The sequence below is a fragment of the Protopterus annectens genome, chromosome 8.part0 (assembly GCF_019279795.1).
Source record: "Protopterus annectens isolate FY-2018-M chromosome 8.part0, PAN1.0, whole genome shotgun sequence".
NCBI classification, from domain to species: Eukaryota; Metazoa; Chordata; order Ceratodontiformes; family Protopteridae; genus Protopterus; species Protopterus annectens.
Window position 1 is genome coordinate 495,113,264 of NC_056741.1, and position 13,826 is coordinate 495,127,089.

Genomic DNA, 13,826 nt, shown 5'->3' on the forward strand with positions numbered 1-13,826 from the left:
AAAAAAAAATCTAACTTTGAAATATACCTCTTTTATGGAAGTGAGTACTATATTGTTTCAGAAGAGATTACAGGCATTATTTTGAAGCCATAACTCCATTGTCATTGTGTAGAATGTTTATGTTGTTCAATTTATTGATATAGTAAGGTCCTTTCCATTCTGCAAAAACACACCATGGTAGAATATCAAATCATTATTTGAGATGCAAGATTGCTTTGCTGTTCTATCACAGAGTAATACATCAATTAATTTCTTCTCAGTTTTATGCAATAAATGGTAAATGGCTTCTCCTAAAATCAGACATCCTGAATTTTTTTTCCACTAGTGCTTTGCTTTTAGCTGTTGTAAGACTGTCTCCTGATTTACTTCTCCGGTTATATGTATTTATTTATTTCCATTTGATTACCAAGAGTGTCCGACTGGGCTAAGAAAAGGTCAGTTTTCAGTGGAGGCGCCGGGAGAAAAGCTCCACAAAGTAACCAACAGAAACATACAATATACATTTGCGTGCTATGCAATAGTTATACAGCAAGGAGAAAAATGTAGTTACATATGGGAGAACAAGTAGCAACATTTGCTAATTAACAGAGTTATTGACACTTATACTGTATAAGTAAGTATAATGAAAGGAGTTTGTAAATGCAGTGGGAGCATAGAAAATAGGAAAGAAATCAGGAGAAACAGAGATAGGAAGGTCGGCATGAAGGAAGTGAGAAGAAAAGAAGGGGTACATAGGGGTCAGGGGTTAGCCCAGCCTGACACAGGAGCAAAGCCAGGTATTGTATAGGTGTTGCTTTAGTAGTGATTTGAATTTTGCAATGTCGTTTGTGCTGATTATGTTATGTGGCATGCTGTTCCAGGCTTTGGAAATACAGCTAGAGTATAAGAAGTCCTCATGTCTATTGTTAGATTTAGTAACTTTCAGGAGAGATTTATTGGAGGATCTTAGTGCTCTGGTATTGGAATATGGTTGAACAAAGTTACTTATAGCGGGACAGTTTTCTGGGTAGTGTAGAGTGGTATGGGCTAGTGTAAGTTGATTGAGGGTTAGAAGGTTAGGTAGTTCCAACCAGTTGGTCTAGGAATGTACAATGATAAGATCTAGAGGGGTGGCTGGAGAAAAATCTAGCCATCTTGTTATAGCATGATTTGAGTTTAAGTCACATTTTTTTAGGTTGGTGAGCATGGGAGAGGCGTATAACAAGGCTGACGGAAGGCGTATTCTGGCAATAGAATGTCTGGTAGAGTTTGTTAGGAAAGGCTTAATTCTATATAGTGACCCTAGCTTAAAATGGACCTTTTTAATGATGAGAGATAGATGTTTGTCAAATGAGAGAGCATTACCTATAGTGACACATAGGAGCGTGGTATGGCTTACTGGTTCAATGACTGTGTTGTTAGTAGACAAAATGGTGAAGGGCTGTGGGAGATTAGTTATTTTGCTATTGGAGGTCATAAGTTTGGTTTTGTTGAGGTTGAGAAAGAGCTGGGAGTTAAGAGAGATATTTTTTGATGTCCAGGAAGGATTTTTGGTTTTGTTGAAGGAGGTCAGATATAGAGAGGGCTGAGCCTATGAGGGAGGAATCACTGGCGTATTGGACTATGGATGCAAGTTGGGTGGCTGTGCAGAGTTTACTTGTGAAAATAATGAATAGAAGGGGACCTAGTATAGATGTGTGGAGTACGCCCATAGAGACTAGTAATGGTGAAGAGAGTACATTTAGCCACTTAGTAGACTATTGCTGGTGAGTTAAGTAACTGATAAACCAGGAGAGGTTTGAGTGAGGAGGTTAAGAGAGGCTAGTTCTTCAAAAAGGTTTTGATGTGAAACAGTATTGAAGGCTTTTGATAAGTCAAGAAAAATAGCAGAGATAAGCTGACCATTGTTTCTGTGCTGATTGACTGTATTGATGAAACTGAATAAGGCTGTAGTTGTACTATGTTTTGGTCGAAAGCCATGTTGAGTTGGGGAGAGGAGATTCTTTTTCAGGTGATGGTCAAGGAGTTGGGTGTGAACACGTTTTTCCAGAATTTTGGCTAAGGAGGAGAGAATGGAAATTGGTCTGTAATTAGAGAAGTCAGTGGAGGGTTCCCCTTTGTGCAGAGGAGTACTATAGGATACTTTCCACAGTTTTGGAACATACTGTTCAGAGATGGAACAATTAATTAGGAAGGATATGGGGTAGGCAATAGCATCAGCAGCGAGTCTGAGGTATTCATTAGGGAGCTGGTCAGCAGTAGGTGATGAAGGTTTTAGTTTTGATAGCAGTTATTATGGAGTTGGTCTGGATAGGGTTGAAGGTGAAAGAGTTACGGCTGGGTATGTGATATACGGAGATAGAGATTTGAGTGTTGGTATAGTTTTTAGCTAGGGTTAGAATGGAGTTTATGAAGTGCTTGTTGAATTGTGTGGCAATATTGTCAGTGGAGTTTGTAGGGGATAACTGTGGGGTATTGGCTTTTCTTCTGTGCCAGATGCCTAACATAATACTTCAAATACTACATACATTTACAAATTTAAGACTTACAATTGTGTTTATATTGTTTTCATATTTGCAAATACATCCACAATTAAGCATGACAAAGCTTATGTTTTTTTTTCTTTAAGCACAAATGCTTTAGACTAGTCAATATGTATGCTGGAGAAGCAAAATAAATCAGCTATTTTTAACCACCTTCATTGGCAGCTTATGCCAAGGGGAGATAGACAAAACAATGCTGTCCATTTAGAAGCTTTTTAGTAACAATAATTATTTCATAACTAACTGGTGTGATCTCAGACCCTGCCTCACTTTATAGTATATCCCTCTCCTAGCCTAAGATGCAATCAGCATGACTTTATGGTACATCATCTCATTAAAAGTCCCTAATCCTTATTAGAAATGCAGCACAATGAAAATAATTACATTTTATTAATTTCTGCTATTGAGCTCCCGTTTTCTTGCTATAGTAAATCAGTGAAATCTCTAGATCCACCACACTAATTAAAAAGTGCATTCAGTGTCAGATTTCACTAAGTCAATATTCAAAACAGATAAATGAGGACAGAGAGGGAGAGATACAACAAGTCTGAATCTTTTAACAAGCATTTATTCATCATTTAACATACATGATTTAACAGCAGTGACAAATAAACAAAAAGTGCAAAGGAATCACAGAGAATTATCTCATTTTGCAAACATTGCCCTGTTCCTTCACCATAGACTTCATGCTACCGTATAGCTGACCAGTTAGCTGACAGCAGAAGCAGGTTATAGGAGAATGTGACCATACTGTTTCTCCAGTATATGTTAATCAATCTTTTTCTTCAAGAAAAACTGCTATTGTTTGATTTATGGGGTACTTTCTTTCCTCTACCTGATCATTGTTATATTACTTTAATTACAAAACTACCTCACTGCAATATCTACTTATTTAGACATTGACCGACTGAAACTGCCATCTTACATATTAAATCTCATTTTATGTTAAACTGAATGGCATCAGCTCTAGCAATATCCTTATGTGTCAAATACTGTTTTGCAGTAGGAATTAAACTAAAGCATGCAGAATATTTTTTCAACCTCTATGTTAGTCATACATTTTAATATATATCAACTCTTTATGAGTTTTTGCTATTTTCAAAATAAACTTCTTGTATGGCTTTTCTGTAACATCGCTTTGTGTCTCCACAGTGGTTGTTGTTTTTCTTTCAGCTTTACCCGGTTAGGGGTCGCCACAGCAGAACTCCGGTCCACTAATGGCTGGCAGTAGATTTTTGCATTGCCGAGGTGTTAACTCGACGCCCAACCTTCAACGAAGGCACGCCCATTCACGCATGTTTTTCGAATGCTACTCAACCACAGAGAGGACATGCAGACTCCACACAGAAGGTGCTCCAGCCGAGAATCGAATGGAAGAACCTCTTGCTGTGAGGCGACAACGCTACCACTGCACCACCATGGCTTTGTGTCTCCACAGTGGTATGTTAAAAAATATCAGCAAAAACTGCAAGTTTCTATGAATTACTAAACAAGTCACTGAGTACTTTTGTGTCACCTCACCTCTTTGTTTTGTTCATTTGTTAATCAGGTAAGCCTTGTAGTCACAAGTGTTTCTTTTTATAGGTGTGAACCTATAATATTGTCACATTTACTGCTTACTCACAATCATAGTTGGCAACTAGTAATTGAGGGAAACAAGCTGAGGACTACAGGAGCTTTTTAGGAACCCATAGCTGTACCACTCTGCCCTGAAATGACTGACTATATATATATATATATATATATATATATATATATATATATATATATATATATGAGGAAAATAAGCTCACTGAAAATAAGCCTTCCAAAAACTCTTACTCATTAGGAAGTTAATGTCTGACTATTGTATATCATATGTCTCATAATTCGCACTCTCTTTGTCTCCCCTCTCCCTCCAACTGTATCGCTACAGTCAATCAATGATATAGTCAGTATTAATCACTGACAAGTGATTGCTGTTATCTGTATTCAAGGGTTGTAAAACAGGACTGTTTTTTGTTAAAACACAGGACTTAAGAACTCGTATCTTTCTATTTTTTATAGTTTTAAATTGGACAAGTGATTTTGTAAAGCATTTAAACCTTAATGATTATTTAACACTGTTGCAAAAGGTGTAACAGTTAAACCATTAGCCTACTTTATTTGTAGCATTAGTGCTGAAATTTGCCATCTTTGCCTGTAACAATATCTTCAAGCACTTTTATAAATAGTGTAAACATTTTATTTATTTATTTTACTTATTTCCATTTGTAGACCATGATAGTCTAAAACCCTCTCAGTGGAGGCCTGGGGAGAAAAGTTCTACAATAGATATTGCAAAAAAAATCGTAATACACATAAACAAAATACAAATACAATACATGCCATGCAAGATTACATTTTTGCAGTACAGGGATATACATTTTAAAGAAAACAGAAATTTGCACCATTATCATATACATACATAAAACTAGAACTAGGTTAAGTTAAAGATTAAAGTATATTTTTTACTCTGTTTTATAATATTGATAAGACATTTGTATTCACTACAACAAAAGTTATTGGTGAGATAGCTTATGTGAAAATTGAACAATGTAAGGTTTATATATGGTTAAGTAAAAGGTAGAACAGCTAATTAGAAATTATTTAGAGAAAGATTTCAGAAAAAATTATCAGTGTTAGACAGGGTATCATGGTAATGGTGAAAGGTTTGAACACTGAAATGTATATGGGTAGAAGCATTTGGATTTAATAACATTCTGATGCAGAGAAGTAGTTAGCAATAATGTAAACATGAGTTTTGTGCTTCCTATTTTTGAGTTAGCCAGTGTTTAAGCAAGAGCATATCCAGGTGTTATTTAGATATCATTTTAATTGATTTTTTAAAGTATTAGTTTTTTTTTCAATTTCTTTCAATTGAAGTGGCAGGGAATTCCATAGTTTGGGAATGCAAACCAAGTAAAGTGAGTCTCCAGTAGTGTTCTCTGATTTGCTTGTGAATAATAGTGATTTTATTTTTGAGAATGTAGTTCTGTGACTGGGAAGTAATGCTTTCAGTTGTTTTTTAGTGCTGGACTGTTATCTCGTTTGTATATTTGGTTATGGACAATGAGTAGTTGTGAATAGGTTATGTACTGCTGGAGTCTGAGACAGTTTAATTGTTTTAAGGCTGTGCAGTGGTGAGGTTTTGTAGATAGACCATCTGCAAATCTAGTTATTTTGTTATAACAGCTATCTAATTTCATTTTGTGGGTGCTTTGAAAGTTGGTTAGAATTAGGAAAGGATAAAGCAGAGGTGGGAGTAAGTAGGTTGTTGCAATGGTTTGTCTAGTGCAGTCATTGAGATAGTGGATTTCTTTATAACAAACTGAGTTTCTGGTGTTTTTTTAACAGGTTGACCTTATGTTTTAATCAAATTTTACATGTTCATCAGCTATAACTTCTGATAATTTAGTCTGTTGAACTATTTATATTATAGTGTTGTTTTTGAAGAGCATTTGGAAATATTGCTTTTAGTCAGAGAAATGTCTTTTTGGATGAGCAACATTAGTTTTATTTTTTACGATTGGGAAGGAGAAGTTTCAATAGTTGAGAAAGAATCTTGGGTGAGTTCTTTAAGGTTTGAGGGGGTTGAGGCTGAACAGATGAGGGAGGCATCATCTGCATATTGTATTACCAATGCTTACTTAAAGGCTGTGTGAAGTTTGTTTCTAAAGATATTAATAAAAGGAGTGCAAGAATTGAACCACGCGGGACACCTTTGGCAACTGCAAAGAAAGAAAGATTAAAATGTTTGCTGCCATTCGGCAGCTTATTATCTGTTTGTGAAGTGTATCTACTTTATACAGGTTAAACATCCGACTAACTGCTAGCCTTAGTTAACTATTATATTAATGGAAATAATGAAAATTATAATGCAAATTGGTAGTTGATAATTGCATAGTTTGGTTAATGATGTTGTTGCCTATTAGATGGAGTCAATAACTTTATCTAAACACTTTATTTCATCCTTGGGAGTTTTTTTTTCTGATTTTCTGGCATTTTGTTTGTGAAAACCATGGCACTGTGTTTTTCTGTGTGGAAATGTATAACCAAAATTTAAGAAAAAGAGTACGATGCATGCCAAAGTCCCTTTGATCTACATTTGGTTTATTATCAGAGAGATAGGATCCTGGTTTAGCACTTCATCATATGAAGAATTGTACAAGATGGAATATCCCAGTCAGTGAGTGCAATGGTGCAGAAGTCGATTTGTAAGATGTTGAGACAGAATCCCAGCTGTATTCATTTTATTATGCCAGAAGCATGCATGTCGCCAGCTGATTTTCTGATGCAAACATACATTCAGTGGGAGAAGATGGTACTGGTTTTATTGCAGAATACTCAAATACAAAATAATCTATACAATTCAAGAGAGTGGTATTATTCATAAAAAAAGTATAAAGCAAGGGCACCTACTTTGAAGACATTGTGATAGCTTGGGAAGAATGTAATTATTTTTTCACACAGAGCATTAAACACATTAATTGGATATGGATCAATTCGATATTAGTTACCTAATCCAAAAATAAAAGACATTGGAAAGATTAAAAAATGGCAGCTGTAGGTAAACGAAAGTAAACAGCCATTTACCAAGAGCTTTCAAGACAACTTATTCACTTCAAAGCCAAATGAACAAACAACATGGAGAAGAGTTTATTTATTTGTAGCTGTTCTGTATCATTAATTTGAATATAAATGCACAGTACCTGAGCTAAAATTATTTAAGTGAATTACTACAAAGTAATGAAAAAATCCAACAATTAAGATACGCACTTATAAAGCACAGGGCCTGAAAAGGGTCTATATTAGAACATCAAAGTTTCAAAACTTCGAATATTCTAATATCAAACCCTATTCAGCAAAAGCTGAAAACATCGAACATACAGAACAGTGAATTTTTCCTTGGGAAAAAAATTTGCTGTTCCAAAACACATACACACAACACAAGCACACCAAACAAACAGCAATCCACACACATACACCTAAAATCTTACACCTAACCCTACACTAAACTATACACACACCACTAACTATCCACTTACCTTAACACAAACTCTAACTCTAAGGTCCGTTACTATAGCACACTCATCTCACCCGCACCCTAACCCTAACTCACCTACCCCACCCTAACCCTCACATCCACACAATTGCACACTTACCTGACCTGCGCCCTAACCCAAACTCACCTAACCCGCCCTAACCCTCACGTCCACACAATCGCACACATACCTAACCCGCCCCCTAACCCTAACTCACCTAACCCGCCCTAACCCTCACGTCCACACAATCGCACACATACCTAACCCACACCCTAACCCTAACTAACCTAACCTGCACTCAATCGCACACTTACCTGAACCCGACCTGTAACTTTCCACCACAGCACTGAAAATACTGAAGCAACAGAAATTGACAACCGAATTCTTTCCCTAGGAAAAAATTTGGTTTTCTGTTGCTTTGATATTTTCAGCTTTCGCTGAATAGGGTTCGATATTAGAACATTCAAAGTTTTGAAACTTCAATGTTCTAATATAGACCCCCTGAAAATGGTCACATAAGATCAATGTTCTATCCCAACCAACCAATACAGAAAGCTATGTGACCTTTATCAAAAGCCATAACAACCTGCTAAATGTACAATTTTACTCATGTAGTTATAGTCTCCAAAACCTTAAGACAACACTTCCATATAAGTTACATGTCAATTAAGTATATACATTTTCATTTCTATTTTTCTTTTATGAAAATTACTTACCTGTGTTTCTTAGCTTTCTATTTCTTAAAACTGATAAAATAACCAAGGTGTTTCCAATCAGGTCTGCTATAGTGACAAAGATCAGCATGATAGTCAGCACAATTGTCTTGGTTGCAGACTGTGAAGGATGACATGACAGACCACTTTCATTGACAGCCTGTACCCAACAGTCACTGGAGTTTGAGTTCCTTTGTAACATACTGTGCTTATAACAATGAATAAAATAATTACTAGTGGAAAGCAGCATGCATTTTTATGCTAAATGTTTTTAAATAAATGTTCACTATTAATGCATTAAACAAGTATGTATTCAGTTCTTTTTGAATTCCTCTGGTACAACTTTTAACAGGAAGGTCAGATGAAAGCATAAGCACAGCTAATGTGTGTGCATGATCTCACCATCTTTTCTAAATTTTGCTTCCCTTAGAACTGCTGCAGTATTTGATTGGAGTCTAGAACACTTAGTCATTATGCTATAAACATAAATTAAGGTATTTTATTAATTTGTCAACTGGGTAAACCCACCAGGCACAAGTACCTCTTTTCAAGGGTGACCAGAGAGCAAAGTCTGATTATACGACTTACTCAGAGTCAAAAAACAAGCAGATGTTGACTGTGGGAATAAAATCCAGCACTACAGAATAAAGTTTGTTCATAGCACATATTAATCCTTGGATCTAAACTGCCAGATAGTTGACATAATAAATATTGTAGAAAAGAGAGGAGAAGACTGAATACTTAAAACTCTGAACAGAAAATTGTTTAAATCTTCAGCTATTTTGGTTCACTGCAATCAGATTCTAGTTCAGCAGTTGTAACTCAGGTTAGAGTATTGAACAAACAGTATCTGTGCAGACATACATATAACTCCTAGATTCTGCAACTATGAACAATTATTTTAAAGTTCATGACTTATTCTGTAAATGGCTTCAGCATCTATTACTTTATTAGCTTATAAGGCAATCTGGAAACCAGATTATTTTTATGATATTGCTCTTAATTGTGCATTATTTCTAAGATGGTTACTTACAGTCTTACTTATTGTTTGCATATGACGCATATAAATAAATGAACAGCATGGGATTAATGAACTCCACTGTATATTACTGTTGTATCACCAATCCCTCTAAGTCTTAAATAACCTATATCAACCAACATATCAGAAGAAAATCAGAAAGCCCTACATAATAAATAAAAAAATACTAATGCAAACTAATCAGACAGAGCAAAAGCAAAAAGGACTACACTTTACAAAAATTAATCCTGTAAAGTAACACCAAATTTATGTTTCTGGTATTTGTCTTTTTTTCTATCAACGTTCAGCAGCAGAAAGATAAGGTGCTTTTTATATATACGGTGCAGTATTTGTTAAAACATTATTAATCTCCCAGTGGATTTTTGAGGCTGATTATGAAAACATGACTTAAGGGATTTAATCAAATGGATGATGAAATTATGAAACTACACATGAATAACAGCAGATGAACTGGAAGAATGTATCTCCAGATAGTAATCCACAAAAACTATAACACACACAAAAGTCCAGGGATCATATACCAGGCAGATGAACAATTGGAACCTTTTCCCAGTAGTACAAAAATGAACTGAGTCAAAAACTGATTATACACGGTTAAAAGAAAACGTCTTTATTGCGGTAGGTAAATTATGAAACTACATTAAAATAAATAAAGTTGCAAATGTTCATTTTCCCTCCACTTGCTGCTTCATCCTTTCCAGCTGTTCCAATGTCCGCATCCATCACCAGGTTTAGCTGCTTCTCCTTTCCTTGGGCTTTTTCTCCAAGTGAAGTGGAGTCAACATGGAACTTAAGGGCATCCTGGAGGTGGTGCTGGATAAGGGGAGTTATGGTATTATCTAGCATTGTATTCCACACCTTCCTATACTGCATTCATTGCCAAAATATGATGGCTACTCCCCTCTGTGGACCATGCCTGTCCTCAAGGAGCATCTTTGACAAACGCTCTCAACCAGCACAATGAAACTCAGGTCACCTGGGCTGTAGATAGGGCTTTATCCCTCTCTGTCATGGAGCTGGTTATGATGTTGCAAATGTTGTTAATGTTTTTCAGTTTGGAAAGATAAACTGGACGGACCATTCAGCTGTATAGTCAAATCACAGAAGAAAAAAAACAGTTGTGCAATTTTTTTTATTTTTATTTTTAATCTGTGAATTACATAAATCCACTGAGCTAAAAGATCTATTTTCATGTGTGAACTGGGAGTACTTTCTTGTTAAGTGATCCATCAAAGTCACATAGTAGTCAGACAGAAACAGAATCAAATCCAAGGATGTAGTAAGAAACTCATGAACAGGTCACAGCATTAATACCCTGTTTTAAACTACCCGGCAATATAAAAATACTGCCAGAAAATGAAAATGTTTATTTAAAATATATTTCTGCCCTAAAGCTGTCACTTTCATCATCCTGTCAATATTAATAAGAACCTGAATGGCTCCACTGTTTGATACAAATGATGAACTTTTATTTTAAATCACCGTCCTAAAAGTGTTTAATCACATTACCATAGTACTTGCTACCTTTGAGTTATCTATCATCTTCAATAAACCTCATGTTTTGAGGCAGTTCTGTGTTAACCGTCATATTCAATAGACCTTATGTTTTGAGGATGTTTTTTCTGCTGCCCATGATTCAAACTGTGATTATTTATTATGTTCAGCTATTCAGACACAGTATAGTTAAATAGTTCACTGTATGGCTGCTTTTAAGGGTTACTTTTACAGTTTTATCACTGTACCCATAATCCAAAGGCTGAAAACAGGAAAGATGAGTAGTTTAAAATGAAAACATTCTAGTTGAAGGCCAAAAAGCCTGACAATCAGAAACAAAACGTTTTATGTAGAGTTTTGATCCCAATAACTCCCTGACAGGGAATTTTCCTCTCTATTATGAACAACTCCAAGAACATGACTTTATAGGGAAAAAGTTTTATTCTTCTGAACACAAAATTCAAAGACAAATATTTTGTTTAAGTTAACTATGCCTCATCCAGCTGTTAATTGTTTTAAAAGCACTATTGTACATTTAAGAGTTGGAAACTAGTTGTGGTCCTTTTCTTCATTTTCCTCCATTATCAAGGACCAGCATTCAACTTCATCAGAGGGGACTCCAGTGTAAGATAAACTGATGCCCCTCCAACCAGGCTGAACAAGGAAAAGATAACAGTTGGTTACTTATCTGGGGCCAGGATCCACCAAATCATGCATGTACTCAAGTCATTACAGCTCAGGTACTAGTATTTTTCCTTCATCATCCATGTAGGTGTAAATGACCTGAAATGTACCTCCTGACTAAATGAAGGGAGACATGGAACTTTCAGACTATGTGTCTCGGGCTGTTATGAGCCAAGGATTGAGCAGCATATTACCATCACCAAGGGTGATGTTACAATATGAGCAAAAATGATCGATTTCATAAACTGTCTGTCTTCCTGGTTTCATTCAAAGGGGATCCAATATTTCTCAGCTTGGGGAGGACATTGTTAAAAGACCATGTTGGTTTGCCAAGGATGGTTTGTGCCTTTCCCCTCTAGGTTTTCAAATACTGGCTAAAACTTTATCCACCCCCCCACCCCATAGTGCATTTTTTAGGCAATGCCAAATTGACAAACCTACTGACATAGCAAAATCAACTCAATTGAACTTCAAGGCATTAATACTCAATGTCAGAAGCCTAAATAACATTTAAAAAAAAGCTACAATTCCTCTAAGCCCTCCTCACACTTGAGAAGAGAATATAGACATATGTACCATGGCTGAAATGTGGTTAAAGTGTTATGTCAGCGAGTACTCTGGCAGTGGAAAATTTCAATGTCTTGTAATTTTTAGACCAGTAACTGCACAGACAAGAGCTAAAGGTGGAGGTGTTTCAATACACATCAGTAACAAGAATACCTCTCGGGTGATCAAACAAGATGATGTGCTGGAGTTCCTCCACATGCAGATCACCATAGACAAAATCCTGTACCATATCTAGCCAGCTATAGGTCACTCTCCATGTCCCAAGCTCACAATGCATACTTGGACCTCCTGGAGACACTTACCATCTAACCTAACATCCTACTCATGAGAGACTTTAATTACCCCTATATAGATTGGGAATCCCATGTGGCCTCAAATCTACAGGCACAGAGATTCCTGGACTTTGCAAATACAAACACGCTTGACCAAATAGTAAATATAGCCAATACAGGCTTCAACATAATGAACCTCAAGCTTACAAATATGGGAGAATGCTGCACCTTCCCTCCCATGTCTCGTCCTCCCTGGTAAGGTCCAAGCATTAAGTTGTCTCATTTGAAATCAAAATCAACTCTGTAATCATATTAAAACTAGTAACAGTTCGGAACTATTCCAAGGCAAATTACCTTTTATTAAGTGATGGTTTATCAAAATTCAGTGCCACTCTAAACCCTGAGAACCCAGCAGCCTATGCTGTATTACTTTCAGAAACTCTGTACAACCATGTCAGTTGCTGCATAGAGGCTGCTGCACCTAACAGAAGTAAGCCCAGGACTAGCCACAGAAACTAGCCATTCTGGTGACATCCCAAATTAAGCAGGATATACAACAAAAGGGAAAATATGGCAAAAATCAGGACGTGTAATTCCCATAAAAATAAAAACTCTCTCATCAAACTAAATAGACAACAAAGAGGGCTAACTAGGTTAAGGAAAGCAAACTTTAATGGTAAACTAGCCTCCCAGGTGAAAGGTAACCATAAGGGCTTCTTCAGCTATGTGAGAAACCTCAAGGGCAGCACACAGCAATGTGTTGAACTGGTGGTTAATGTTGCCACATTTTCCAACCCTGACAATATAGCAAACTTGTTAGTAGAAAATATTCATTTCCAACTTTACACCCCTCTCAGCACCAAATATTCTCCAAAAATAACCCCAAACACAACCCCTGTAACTGTAACTAGAGAGCATATACTGGCTGCACTCCCTAAAGCTAAGAACAGGGCTTCAATGGGCCACTATAACATCTAAGGATGCCTCCTGAACAAGCTAAAATATGACTTATCAGTACCCCTGGAGTCAATATTTAACTACAGTCTTAAAATAGGCTTTGTGCCTTGTGAACGGAGGACAGCGACGGTCATCCCCCTTCATAAGGGAGGACCTTCAACAGATCCTGGAAACTAAAGACCCATTAGTCTGACTAGTCTTATTTGGAAAGCCATGGAAATTATCAACAAGGACATAGTAGACCTCCAAACACTGGATCCGTCCCAGCTTGACTTTGTCAAATAAAGATCATGCTTACTGAATCAGGTGGGCTTCTTTGAAAAGGTCACTAAAGCAATGGATGAGGAGAAAATGCTGCATACTGCCTACCTATATCTGGCTAAAACATTTGATACAATACTCCACTCAGGCATTGTCAACAAACTTATGAAACTAGATAACATGCTAAATAGCTATCTGGTTCACTGATTGGACCCAGGAGGTTAGAATCAATGAATCCACCTCCGCAAAGAGTC

General features: G+C 36.5%; 1 pseudogene; it reads right to left on the minus strand.

Annotated features, from left to right (window-relative positions):
- LOC122808249 overlaps nt 1-13,826 on the minus strand; it is a 52,479-nt pseudogene that overhangs the window by 17,722 nt on the left and 20,931 nt on the right.